Source organism: Callithrix jacchus, chromosome 4, assembly GCF_049354715.1.
Source record: "Callithrix jacchus isolate 240 chromosome 4, calJac240_pri, whole genome shotgun sequence".
Lineage (NCBI taxonomy): Eukaryota > Metazoa > Chordata > Mammalia > Primates > Cebidae > Callithrix > Callithrix jacchus.
Genome location: NC_133505.1, coordinates 89644844 through 89657500, shown reverse-complemented (window position 1 = coordinate 89657500; position 12657 = coordinate 89644844). Strand labels below are relative to the sequence as shown.

Here is a 12657-nt window from a genome sequence, read left to right as displayed (position 1 = left end):
AGTAGTCCTGCTTTTCCAGACTGAACAAATGTTCATCTTACATATGTTGATTGATGTCTCATATCTCCCTAAAATGTGTAAAACCAAACTGTGCTCTGACCACCTTGGGCACATGTTGTCAAGACCTCCTGAGGCTGTGTAATGGGTGTGCATCCTCAACCTTGGCAAACTTTCTAAATTAACTGAGACCTGTCTCAGATTTGGGGGAGGTTCACAAAGCATTCAGAGAAAGCATAATTAAGATTGCTGGGGCCCACACCATTCCTCAATTCCAAGGCTAAGAAGCTCTGAGAAATAGCTTTTCTGCTTACCTATTATGGCACCAGCTGAGTGTGACAGCAGACCCAGAAGCCCAACTGTGTGTAGCTGCTCTTCCATGACACAGCTATGTTTCCTGGAATTAAAGTTTCTTAACCAACCTTGCTGGAGAACTAAGGCACAAAGGAGTCAGAGATTTTTGGCCCTCCCCAGGCCAGAGCCAAGGTAGCAGACATTAAAGCTCCTCTGAGGTACCTTTCCTGACCCCTGAGGCTACCTTATGGTCCCATGGCCACCCCCTTCCCTCTAGCTTCCTTCCAATGATCCCTTGATGTGGCAACAGTACAATGTGACTGATTCTCCCTTCCTGAGAAGAGCAAAAAGTTAATCTTTGTACTCTTCTCAGGAAGGGAGAATCCAGTAAATATTAAATACTCAATACACTGGACTTTTGTCTCTTCAAAAGGACCTGCATGTTGTGAAAGTTGTCAGAAAAAACATGGAGTCACTTAATGTTAAAAATATATATATATATCCTGATGAATAGAGCTGGGGAAGGCCATGAAGTGGGAATTCTCACACACAAATGTCTGATAACAATAAACATCATGAAAGATTGCAAAAACCATAACCTCGTACAAAAAAAATACTTCTGTTAGGAATCTGCCCAGCAACTGCCTGTACAACCTGGAACTGGCACCACCTGTAATGTTCCTTGTAGCTAAGGATAACTCTCTCTAAACAACTATGTAACCCTCCTCACTTTTCCTTTAAAACCTTTGTCTTCTTTTACTTCCCAGAATATGCACATAGGTTATAGAGTATAAGTATTCTTATTGCAATGACCCATTACCATGTAAACATCATTTTCTTTTAGAGAACCTGTGGGGTTAATTCATGGTGGGAAAGATTGTCAAATTATAGAATATAGTCACAAACCTTCTTGGAAGGCCAAGAAGTTTGCATAGTTTCAGTAGAAGTTTCGGCTGAAGGCAGCCTTATCCCATTGACCTTTAGTTGATAACAAAAGCAAATAGCTAGGGAATGTGGGGGGGTTTACCTGAATAACTTGTTTACTCATGTGGGCCTAAAACTAACCTTTGATCTTTCTGGATGGCTCTCTTGGGGAGAGGTCGACCAGGGATATTACCCATCAATGGTGTTGGCTTTAGGCCTTGGAACCTGGCCTTTAATCATTATCCATAAGTGTGTTGACTCAGAACCTGTTATTTAATCTATACTGAATAAATGCTGTGAGTGCCAGCTTGTTTTGGGGTCCTGGCTGTGATCTCTCTCAAGAGTGTCTGTGAGTGGCCATGGACACCCTAGCCCACTCTTCCATTCTATGTTGTGTTTCAGTGAGTTTATTCATCCATAGTGCTGCTGGGGTCTGTGGGGCAGACCCGGGCAAGAACCTCTCAGTGTTTGTTGTTTAGGTTGAGACAAATGGTCTCCAGAGTTGGAACCTGAAGCAAGATCACTTTTGGAAGGAATCAGTGATTCTTGGAACCTGTGGGCTGTGGTCACCTTGAGCCCTTTGAGCTCTCAGCTTCCATGGCTCACCTGTTCTGCCTTGGTGAGACTTCACTCAGGCTAAGGCTCTTCTTCTTGATAGAGGCTTTTTTACTTTATCTGAGATTTGGTTTGGTTATAAGCTTACTTGAAATGAAGAATGCTGCATCCCTATTGGAACTATAAAAGTCTTTTTGTTGGCAACTGTTCTTGAGAAGTGTCCTTGTGGGGAGTACTCCGGTTTCTACAGGATTTACAACCTGTCTTTGAGGCATGGCTTTTCTGGTGAGTTCATTTTTGGTTCTTTATGCATGCCTAGTTTAATATTTTGTTTAATTTTCATGCCTGGGTTAAAATTTCTGTGAACACTCCAATTTGGGTTTGCATGTGTGTAAATGATTTGGCTCTTCCTCCTTGCTTCTGAAAATCTTCAAGTGCAAAAATAAACACCCTAAATAGTGGATGAATGATGGCTAATTAAAAGCCACTATGTCAGCTCCCACTGTTTAAGACACTAATCTACACTTCTGACATTTTACTGACAAGATTTAAAGGATTTTCTTTGCACACCAGTACAAACTCCTGACATTCCCCTGACACCGTTTATGGGATTTTCTTTGCTCTTAAGAAATTAATAAGAAATTAACAGGAGGCTGAGGCAGGAGAATTGCCTGAACCCAGGAGGCAGAGGTTGTGGTGAGCCAAGATTGCGCCATTGTACTCCAGCCTGAGTAACGAGTGAAACTGCGTCTCAAAAAAAAAATAAAAAATAAAAAATGAGATTCTCAAACATCACAGCATGCCAGGTCTTCTGGGACTCCAGCTGGCTATACGGCTTTTCCTGGTGCACACAAACTCAATGGGCATCATGGAGATCATTCAAACTCCCCACCCTGTTTTTCTTAGAGCTGAAATAGAAACTTCAAGTACAGAGTTAATACGGAGAGCCTTCTAGGCTATCTCTGTCTCTCTCTTTTTTTTCTGCCTATGTTGAACCTGCTGACTTTTCTGCTGGTGTTAAGACAAACACTGCTTATGGCATTCCAGTCAAAATGAAAAAAAATTTAATTGCTTTACAGATTACAGGTTCCAGGTTCCTGGAAACCAACAATTTAGATACCTTTGGAAATGTAAATCTAGGTTTGTTGACTAAAAAGTGCTTTGGATAATAGAACACTTAATTAAAGGGTTGGTATTCTAAAAGCAAATAACCACATGAATGTTTATAAAAATTAGCCTCTCAGATCAAACAAGTCAAAATCTTGCACTCAGAGGAATAATATATCTTTGTCTGGCATAAAAATTGCTTTATCTACCATGGAAGGACTAGAAAAAGCTGGAGAAAAACTGTGCTAAACTGCTTCCTCATCCACATTGACTAGTCAAGCAAACCAGACCAGCAAAAGATAGGTTTGTTACTAAAAATCCAAGGCCACTTGAAGATTTTATCTCTCTTATACAATGTAGCCAGTCCTGGCTAAAATGTAAATATTAAAAATATACCCAAGGCTGGGCGTGGTGGCTCACACCTGTAATCCAAGCACTTTGGAGGCCCAGGCGGGCAGATCACCTGAGGTTGGGAGTTCAAAAATATACCCTAAACTCATTTGAAACTGAAATAAAGGATGAGAGGTTTATTATTTTTATTTGTATCAAACTGCTATGAAAATTTTCTTATCCAAAATTTTAGTTCACAGTCTTAATAAGATTATTTGCTGAGCCAAACAAAGACTAGCCAAGTGAACAAGTCCCATTTTGTCAGGAATATAATTTGATCCAACTGTCCTTTTATAAACTGAGTTTGTATTACCATGTTATACTGTCTCATGACTAAAATGAAAAGCTAGAAAATCTGCTTCTATGTATTTGTGTTGTCTGTATGTTTTAATGTTGTGTATATATTTTTCTTCCAAAATATATGATAACTAACTCAAGTGTTTTTAGTTCACATTACTTAAGTAAATCTTTGATAAATAAGCTGGTCTTAAGTTTGTTGATAAAATTAAAATAGAGAGGTCTTCAAAATTGTCGGCATATAATTTTGCCTGGGTTTTCGTTCAGACAAGATTGTATTAGATGTTTTAAGGTGATAAAATTATAAATTCAGCCTAAAAACAGAATAAATTTGTTTCTGTAATTCTTTCATATGTAAGACTAATTTCATTTATTGGTTTAATAAAAGCAGCTGCATCTTCTGAGTTATTGGCAAAATATAAATTTAACTTTAAGGCTCTTACTTAGGTGAGCAACTGATATTCACAAGCTATAAAAATGATTAACAGGGAAATAACTTAAAATAATGACTAGTTTTGTTGAATACCTCCATTTCTGTGAGTAATCCAAGTATAATTGTTTAAAAGTATCAAAACAAACAAACAAACAAACAAACAAAAGTAAACAGGCCAGGCATGGTGGCTCCTGTCTGTGATCTCAGCATTTTGGAAGGCAAAGACAGGAGAACTGTCTGAGTCCAGAAGTTTGAGATCAGCCTGGGCAACATGGCAAAACCCCATCTCTACTGGTAAGTAGGAGAGAGACATGAAGAAAGTTGTAAGTATGAACATACATTTTTGGTAAGGAAGATTAAAAAGAAAAGGGAATAATTTTGTATAAGAAAGGATCTGTGTAGTAAATTTTTGTTCTAACATAAAATAGGCGGGTGTTGAACAATGAGAATACATGGACACAGGGAGAGAAGCACTACGAACTGGGGTCTCTTGGGCGGAAATAGGGGAGGGACAGTGGGGGGTGGGGAGTTGGGGGAAGAGAGCATGGGGAGAAATGCCAGATATAGGTGAAGGGGAGGAAGGCAGCAAATCACACTGCCATGTGTGTACCTAAGCAACAATCTTGCATGTTTTTCACATGTACCTCAAAACCTAAAATGCAATTTAAAAAAATGGTTATTAAGAAAGAGGAAGAGGCCGGGCGCGGTGGCTCAAGCCTGTAATCCCAGCACTTTGGGAGGCCGAGGCGGGTGGATCACGAGGTCAAGAGATCGAGACCATCCTGGTCATCATGGTGAAACCCCGTCTCCACTAAAAATACAAAAAATTAGCTGCGCATGGTGGCGCATGCCTGTAATCCCAGCTACTCAGGAGGCTGAGGCAGGAGAATTGCCTGAACCCAGGAGGCGGAGGTTGCGGTGAGCCGATATCGCGCCATTGCACTCCAACCTGGGTAACAAGAGCAAAACTCCGTCTCAAAAAAAAAAAAAAAAAAAAAAAGAAAAGAGGAAGAATGGGACAAAACTAAAGGCTTAAGCATGTTATTGAAAATTTGAGCAGGTTATGAAAGGTTCATGAAGGTTATAATTAGAAGGGAATTATCTATACATCTTACTAAAGATTGAGCTTTGTTATTAAAAATACAATGATATGAGAGAAAAAAAGTTATGTTTCTAGAGAAAAACTACAACACTCTTGTTCTCAGGTTTTTAGCCCTGTGACTTATTTTCAAGTTCTTGTTATCTTCCTAAGGATAGACCACATCCTGAATTATTCTAGATTTTTTCAATTCAACTTTCTACCATGAAATTACTAAAAATGCAAACTATTCTGTTTCTGAAGCCCTATAACCTTAAACTTGGTGAATTTTAAGGGACAAGTCTAAAGTGTAATATATGGGTCACACAGAGAGTTCACCAAAGCACCTGTATTAATCTGTTTTCACACTGCTGTGAAGAATTATTTGAGTCTAGGTAATTTATAAAGAAAAGAGGTTTAATTCACAAAGTTCTGCATGGCTAGGGATGTCTCAGGAAACTTAAAATCATAGTGAAAAGTAGAGGGAAAGCAAGGCACATCTTACATGGTGTCAACAGAGGGGGAACCACCACATACTTTTATTTATTTATTTATTCATTCATTTACTTATTTTTGAGATGGAGCCTCATTATGTCACTCAAGCTGTAGTGCAGTGGCTTGATCTTGGCTGACTGTAACTTCTGACTCCCAGGTTCAACTGATCCTCCTGTCTCAGCCTCCCAAGTAGCTAGGATTACAAGCACGCACCACCACGCTGGGCTAATTTTTGTATTTTTAGTAGAAACAAGGTTTTACCATTTGGACACGCTGGTCTTAAACTCCTGACCTCGAGTGGTCAACCTGCCTCAGCCACCCAAAGTACTGGGATTACAGGTGTGAACCGCTGTGCCCAGCCAAGGAATTACCACATACTTTTAAGCCATCATATCTTGTGAGAACTCACTATCACAAGAATAGCAAGGGGAAAACTGCCCCCATGATCCAATCACCTCCCATCACGTCCCTCCCAGGACACATGGGGATTTCATTTTGAGATGAGATATGGGTAGGGACACAGAGCCAAACCATATCAGCACCTTATGCCATAAATAGGCACATGCAAACTGCAAACAAGGGTGAGAAGTTGACAGCTTCATGCAGTACACAGCTTTTCCCAAGACATCAGAAAAAGACTCCATATCATAAGAGACTTTTACCTTTCTTAATGCCTACCTTCTTCACTTGACAGGATAATGGTACACTTGAAATTTCACAATCAATACATTTTGCTGATAATTTGACAAAACCTGACCTTAGAGATACATCCTGTAGTGCACCTAATGGGAGACTTTGGCAATGTCCCTAATACAACTGTTGTTCTCTGTCTGCTCTACTTTAATTCAACCTAGCCATGGGATACCAGAAAATAAAATTGCTCTATATTATCTATAATTTAAATAAATAAATATCTGTGCTATTGCTAATACTACATACTGTACCTAGATATATTTCTCTGGGAAAATGGAGACCCATATATACAAAATAAGAAAACAGGCCACATTGTTAAAACACATCTCACCTAATTCCCTGTGCCATTTGATTTATTCAACTGATTGCCTTTAAGCTCAGGTTCATGCTTCAAAACTATCAGGCAAACTGAGATTATCATATTACTATTAATTTTACTGTCTACTTTTCTTTGTAAACTTTGTAACTGTTACTTGTTAAACTTCTGCAGAAGTACAACTCCCAACAGAATAATGCTGGACTAGCAGTTTGAGGTGATAGCTAACACTTACAAAACAGACAAAATTATAAACTTAAATATGGGCTTCAGGTAGACTTAGCCTGAGAGCCATTTTCTCCAAACCTTCTTTGTTGCTCAATTGTGGCTAAAAGGCTTTTGACACTGATTCCTAGTCACCAATCTAGCACAGGACTAGATTAGACCAAACCAGGACAGGTAAATCCTGGCACCAAGGGACAATCAAATTTAACTATGGGATGATTCATCAGTGATGCCTTTAGAGAAAGCTACATCAAAAGAGAGAATGTGAAAGTTGTCAGAATCAAAATGAAGTCACTTATGTTAAAAATCCTGGCAATAGAGCTGGGGAAGGTCTTGAAAGGAGGGTTCTCATGCATGAGTGCCTGTTAATAAGAATCATCACAAAAGACTAAAAATACCATAACCTTGCACAAAGGCCATCTCAGTCTCACAACAAAAAAAATACTTCTACAAGGACATCTGCCCAGCAACTATCCGTCCAACGTTGAACTGATGCCACCTTTGTTATTAATCCTTGTAGCCAAGGATAATTATCTTGAAATAATTGTGTAATACTCCTCACTTTTCCTTTAAATATCTTTATCTTCCTTTGTCTCCTAGAATACACACAGTTTACCTTGATCTGAGTATTCCCATTGCAGTGCCCTATTATGAAAAAATATCATTTTCTTTTAGAGAGCCTCTGTTATTTGGGTTGATAATGTGAGAAACTATCATCAGGGACACCACTTACTTCAATTCAGTTATGATTCTTATCATCACTGGGTAAAGTTTACATACCATGTATGTAAATGTGAAATGTACAGACCTTAAGTATAAAATATGATGCATTTTTATTAATAAACACACCCATGTAACTACCACCCAATCAACATAAAAGACATTTATTTCCTTCATTCCAGAAAGTTTTCTTTCATTCAATCTTTACTCCCTTTAGATAACACTGCTCGGATTCTATTTCCACAGACTAAGTCAGACTGTTCCTGAAATTCATGTAAATAGAATCATACAATATATCGCCTTTTGTGCCAGGGTTAAAGCTTTTGCTCAATGTTTTTGAGATTTATCTATCCATATTGTTGTATATGACAATAGTTTGTCCTTTTTCTTACCAATGTTCATCGTATGACTATACTACAATCTGTTTATTCATTCTCCTGCTGAAAGACATTTGGGTTTTTCCAGCTTGGGACTATGTGAGTAAAGCTACTTTGAATATTGTTGAAAAGTCTCTTTGTGCATATGTTTTTACTTCTCTTGAATAAATACATAACAATAGAATTCTATTGTTATGTATTTATTCAAGAGAAGTAAATGTATGCTTAACTTTATGAGAAACTGCAAAGTTTTACAAAGTAGTACCATTTTACATTCCACCACAATGTATGAGAATTAGTTTTTCCACCTCTGTTGCAGTCCATTTCACGTTGCTATAAAAGCATACCTGAGACTGAGTAATTTACAAAGAAAATAAGTTTATTTAGCTCATGGTTCTTCAGGCTGAGAAGTTCAAGGGTATGGGCCTGGCTTCTGGTGAGGGCTTTCATGCTGCACCACAACACTGCAAAGAAGGTCAAAGGAGAAGCAGACCCATAAAAAGGAAGGAAAATCTGAGGAGTGTCCTGGCATTATAGCAACCTACTCTTGAGGGGACTAATCCATTCCCAAGAGAACTAATCCAATCTTGAGAAAGCAAGAACTCACTGCTGTCAGAATATCACTAAGCCATTCACAAGAGATCCACCCCTATAACCCAAACAGCTGCCATTAGGCCCACCTTTCAAAACTGCCACATTGGGGACCAAATTTCAACATGAGCTTTGGTGAGGACAAACAAACTATAACCAAGCCAAAGCAAACTGCTTCCCAACATCTGGTGTTGTCAATCATATTAATGTTAGACATTCCAATGGGAGTGAAATGACGTTTCACTGTGACTTTAATGGCATTTCTCTGATATGTAATAACGTTTGAGCATCTCTTACTGTGCTTATTGGCTATCAGTGTATCTTCTTTTGTGAAGCATAAGAAAGATAAGGGTTTTGTTACTGACTTGTGGAAGTTTTGTCATATATTCTGAATACGAGTCCTTTGTCAGTTATGTGTATTGCATACATTTTCTCTTGATCTGTAACTTGGCATTTTCATTTTCTCAAAGATGTCTTTTGATGAGTATAAGCTTTAATCAGTTAAGTTTATCAATTTTTTTCCTTTGTTCAGTGCTTTTTACATCTTCTCTAAGACACAATTGCCTATCCTAACATCATGAAGATATTTTCCTGTGCTGTCTTCTAGAATCATGTTGGCCAATATGATGCATTACCAATATGTGGCTATTTACATTTCAATCAAGTGAAATTCACAATTTGGTTTCTCAGTCATATTAGTTATATTGCAAATGCTCAGTAACCACATGTGGCCAGTGGCTACCTATCTGGACAGCACAGACACATGTCCATCATCACAGAAAGTTCTTTGTCAGTGCAGTTCTAGGAGCTTTTACTTTGAAGACAAGCCCCATGTTGAGATAAGGCAATCTTTCATTTTTTCTGTTTATCCAGTTAGACCAGCACTGTCATGTAAAAATATTTTTCTTTCAATTGACCTTATTCAAAATCATGGTATTACTACATACTAGTAATAAAAAGGTAACTCCATTCACAATAACACACACAAAAAATAGAATCGTTAACAATAAATTTAACTAAGGATGTTCAAGATCTGTACTCTGAAATTTTCAAACCATTAAAGGGAAATTGAAGAACACCTAACATATGGAAAGGCAGATATGTTTGTGAATTGGAAGACTTCAGGTAGAAAATTATATAACCATAGACATAAGCTAGGCAGTTTCCTTCTTTCAAGAGCCAAAAGCCCTTCAGTTTTTATCTGCTTATGTTCATTCTCTAACGCTTTCCAATAGTTTTTTGTGTTTTGCCAAGATTTTATCATTGTTATCATTGTTAGAAGCTTTCCTGTGTCATCCTAACGTTTAAAAATTACAACTATTTTGATAGAATCCTGAAACCATTTTTATACTTACTTGTTTTGAGAATTTGTAATCATAGCTTTCTGCCTATTATAAGAAAAGGTATTGGACTTAACCTATTGACTGCAACATCACATAACTCTACCAGCCAAAATAAAGACCGTTCAGACTGTTCCGATCCTTAGCCTTTTGTTCTTCTCATGACAGGTTAAGTCATGTTTTCTGCATATCTGTAAGATTCTTTGTACCTGCACAGAGTGCACCTAACACAAGGACCCACCCAATCCTTTGATACCCAAACAGTAATTGTCACTTACTCCCCATGACACCCACATGCTCACAATTTTTCCTCAACTCCCCAACTCCTGTCTGATATTCCAGACCCCTGCTCTCACATCATCTGGCCTTTCCAGTGTCCTCTCCCACCAGTCACCTTGCTAATCCTATAGTCTAGCAACAAAGGACATGACAGGCCCCCAGTGTACTCAGGACTGCCACTCTCTGTGCCTTTGTTTGTGCTATTCTTTCTACCTGACAGGCCCTTCCACCAGTCTTTCTGTCAATCAAATATCTTCTTCACTGTCAACGCCCATGTCACTGACTTCATGGAGACACTCTAATCTCCCAATGGGAAGAGATCTGTCCCTCCTCTGTGCTCTTGCCATATTTTACTAACCCGCTCTTTCAGGATGCATCCTTTTCTGCCTGTGTCAGGGCTATTTTGTGGGTAGTCTTTCTCTTCTATATACTGATATGCTGTATTTGGTTCATCTTTGCATCCCTCAAAGGGCCTTGCACTAATTAGACCTCAGTGAGCTCTTTATGAAATACCACATACTGAACAGCTGTATCTGTGGGCTTGTCTAAAGCCCTGATTCCTATGAGAGGCACAGCCACTCTAGTGTTAATGAAGTACTCCTTCCTCTGTGACCCTGAAGACAAATCAAGACAGAAGGATAGACTCCTCCCACCTCCATTTGCAGAGGAAAAACACATGTAATGCTCTGGATTATTCCACTAGCAATTTTCCAGATTTTTGATGAGTTTTTACAAATGAAATGACTGCTGCTGTGCTAATGGTCTTAGAATGCTGACAATTGTCTTCAGTTTGCCCCACTCATAAAAATTGGTGGGCAGACCAGCCTGTGGGCATCTGGTAGTTCCAGCAGTCACTTCTAGTGGGATTTTAATGTATATGTCTGGCCAGGCACAGTGGTTCACACTTGTAATCCCAGCACTTTGGGAGGCCGATGCAAGCACATCACTTGAGGCCAGGAGTTTGAGACCAGCCTGGGCAACATGGTGAAGTTCTGTCTCTATTAAAAATACAAAAATTAGGCTAGGCACTGTGGCTCATGCCTCTAATACCAGAATTTTGGGAGGCAGAGGCAGGAGGATTATTTGAGGTTAGGAGTTCAAGACCAGTCTGGCCTACATTGAGAAACCCTTTCTCTACTAAAAATGCAACAATTAGCCAGGCGTATTTGCAGGTGCCTATAATCCTAGCTACTCAGGAAGCAGAGGCAGGCAAATTCCTTGAACCCAGGTGGCAGAGGTTGCAGTGAGCTGAGATCATGCCACTGTACTTCAGCCTGGGCGACAGAGCAAGACTCTGTCTCAAAAGAAAAAAAAGATGCAAAAATTAGCTGAATGTCTTGGCACATACCTGTAGTCCCAGTTACTCGGGAGGCTGAAGTGGGAGGATTACTTGAGCCTGGACAGTAGAGGGTTGCAGTGAGTCGAGATCGCACCACTGCACTCCCACCTGGGTGACAGAGTGAGACTCCATCTCAAAAGAAAAAATAATAATAACCTGAACAAAAGTTGTAGACTGAACCAGACACATAAAATAGATTTTCTACCTGTTCATAGTGGTAGATCCATCAGAATGACAGGGCTTCCTCAAGAATCACTCACTACATCTACACTTTGCCATCGAGTTCCTGTGGCCATGGTCAATATAAAAAATTTTGAACACTGACTCTTCCCTGCTGTTAATTTTTAGCTCCATGTACCCATTCTTTAATGAGTGTGATATTGGGGTAAATTGCTATTCAAGGTATAATATAACTCCCATTTTTACAAGGTCCTGAGCAACCCTGCACTGGCCTCTAAGTGAAGAACACTCCCATCTGGACAAGGTGTACTTCACAAAGGCTACAAAAGGAGAGTATGTGAGGCACAGAATGCCTGGGCTTTGATAATTTTTCAAAAAGTCCAAAGTATTCAATATTAAAAATGTGACCCATGGCTTTCCCATTACTCTCCACCTGGCAGATTTATGATAATGGAGCCATAATGCTTTAGCAAGGCAGCATGCAGAATAAATGGCTCCTTAGCTCAGAAAGCAGGAGGAAATGCTTCTTTTATCTTCACTATCCTTAAAAAAATACAGATAAGAGATCCCCTTCCTGCCCCACCCCCTCTGCCACCCATACAAAAGCAAATATTCCATCCATGGAAAAAATAATCCCCATCAAAGCTGCTTCTTAGGCCTAAAAGCTTTTAAGAAGGGTGATGTCAGCTTTATAGCAGTCTTTCTTCCTCTGCAGTCTACCTTCTCAGTGCTCACCAATGCATGCCTGTTTCCTTCTGAGCACAAAGAAGACTACCCTTTCCAGCCTGGGCAGTCAGGTGGGCGTGGCTAGCTCTAACTAAAGAGCCTAGGAGGAAGGGATGTGTGCTGCGCCCAGGTGAAGAAAGGAGGGGCAGTCTTGAGATCTCCAAATGTTTTCTTACCCTGTCACAGGAGCCTAGGAGGCTGCGTGGTGGGGAAAGGGCAGCTGCAAGGGAAGATATTTCTGTCTACCTCTTGCCAACCTTAGCAGACATGGAGTTTGAGCAAGAAATAAACCTCTGTTGTG

General features: G+C 39.5%; 1 protein-coding gene and 1 long non-coding RNA gene across 12 annotated transcripts in view; both read right to left on the bottom strand.

Annotated features, from left to right (window-relative positions):
• Window positions 1-12657, bottom strand: part of MRAP2 (melanocortin 2 receptor accessory protein 2) — a 60963-nt gene that overhangs the window by 4205 nt on the left and 44101 nt on the right. The gene's annotated exons all lie outside the window — the stretch shown is intronic.
• Window positions 8260-11493, bottom strand: LOC144582178 (uncharacterized). The gene is made up of 2 exons (XR_013534371.1): window positions 11460-11493; window positions 8260-8365 (listed from the first exon to the last, which is right to left on the bottom strand). It is a non-coding gene; the product is annotated as an uncharacterized LOC144582178 (long non-coding RNA).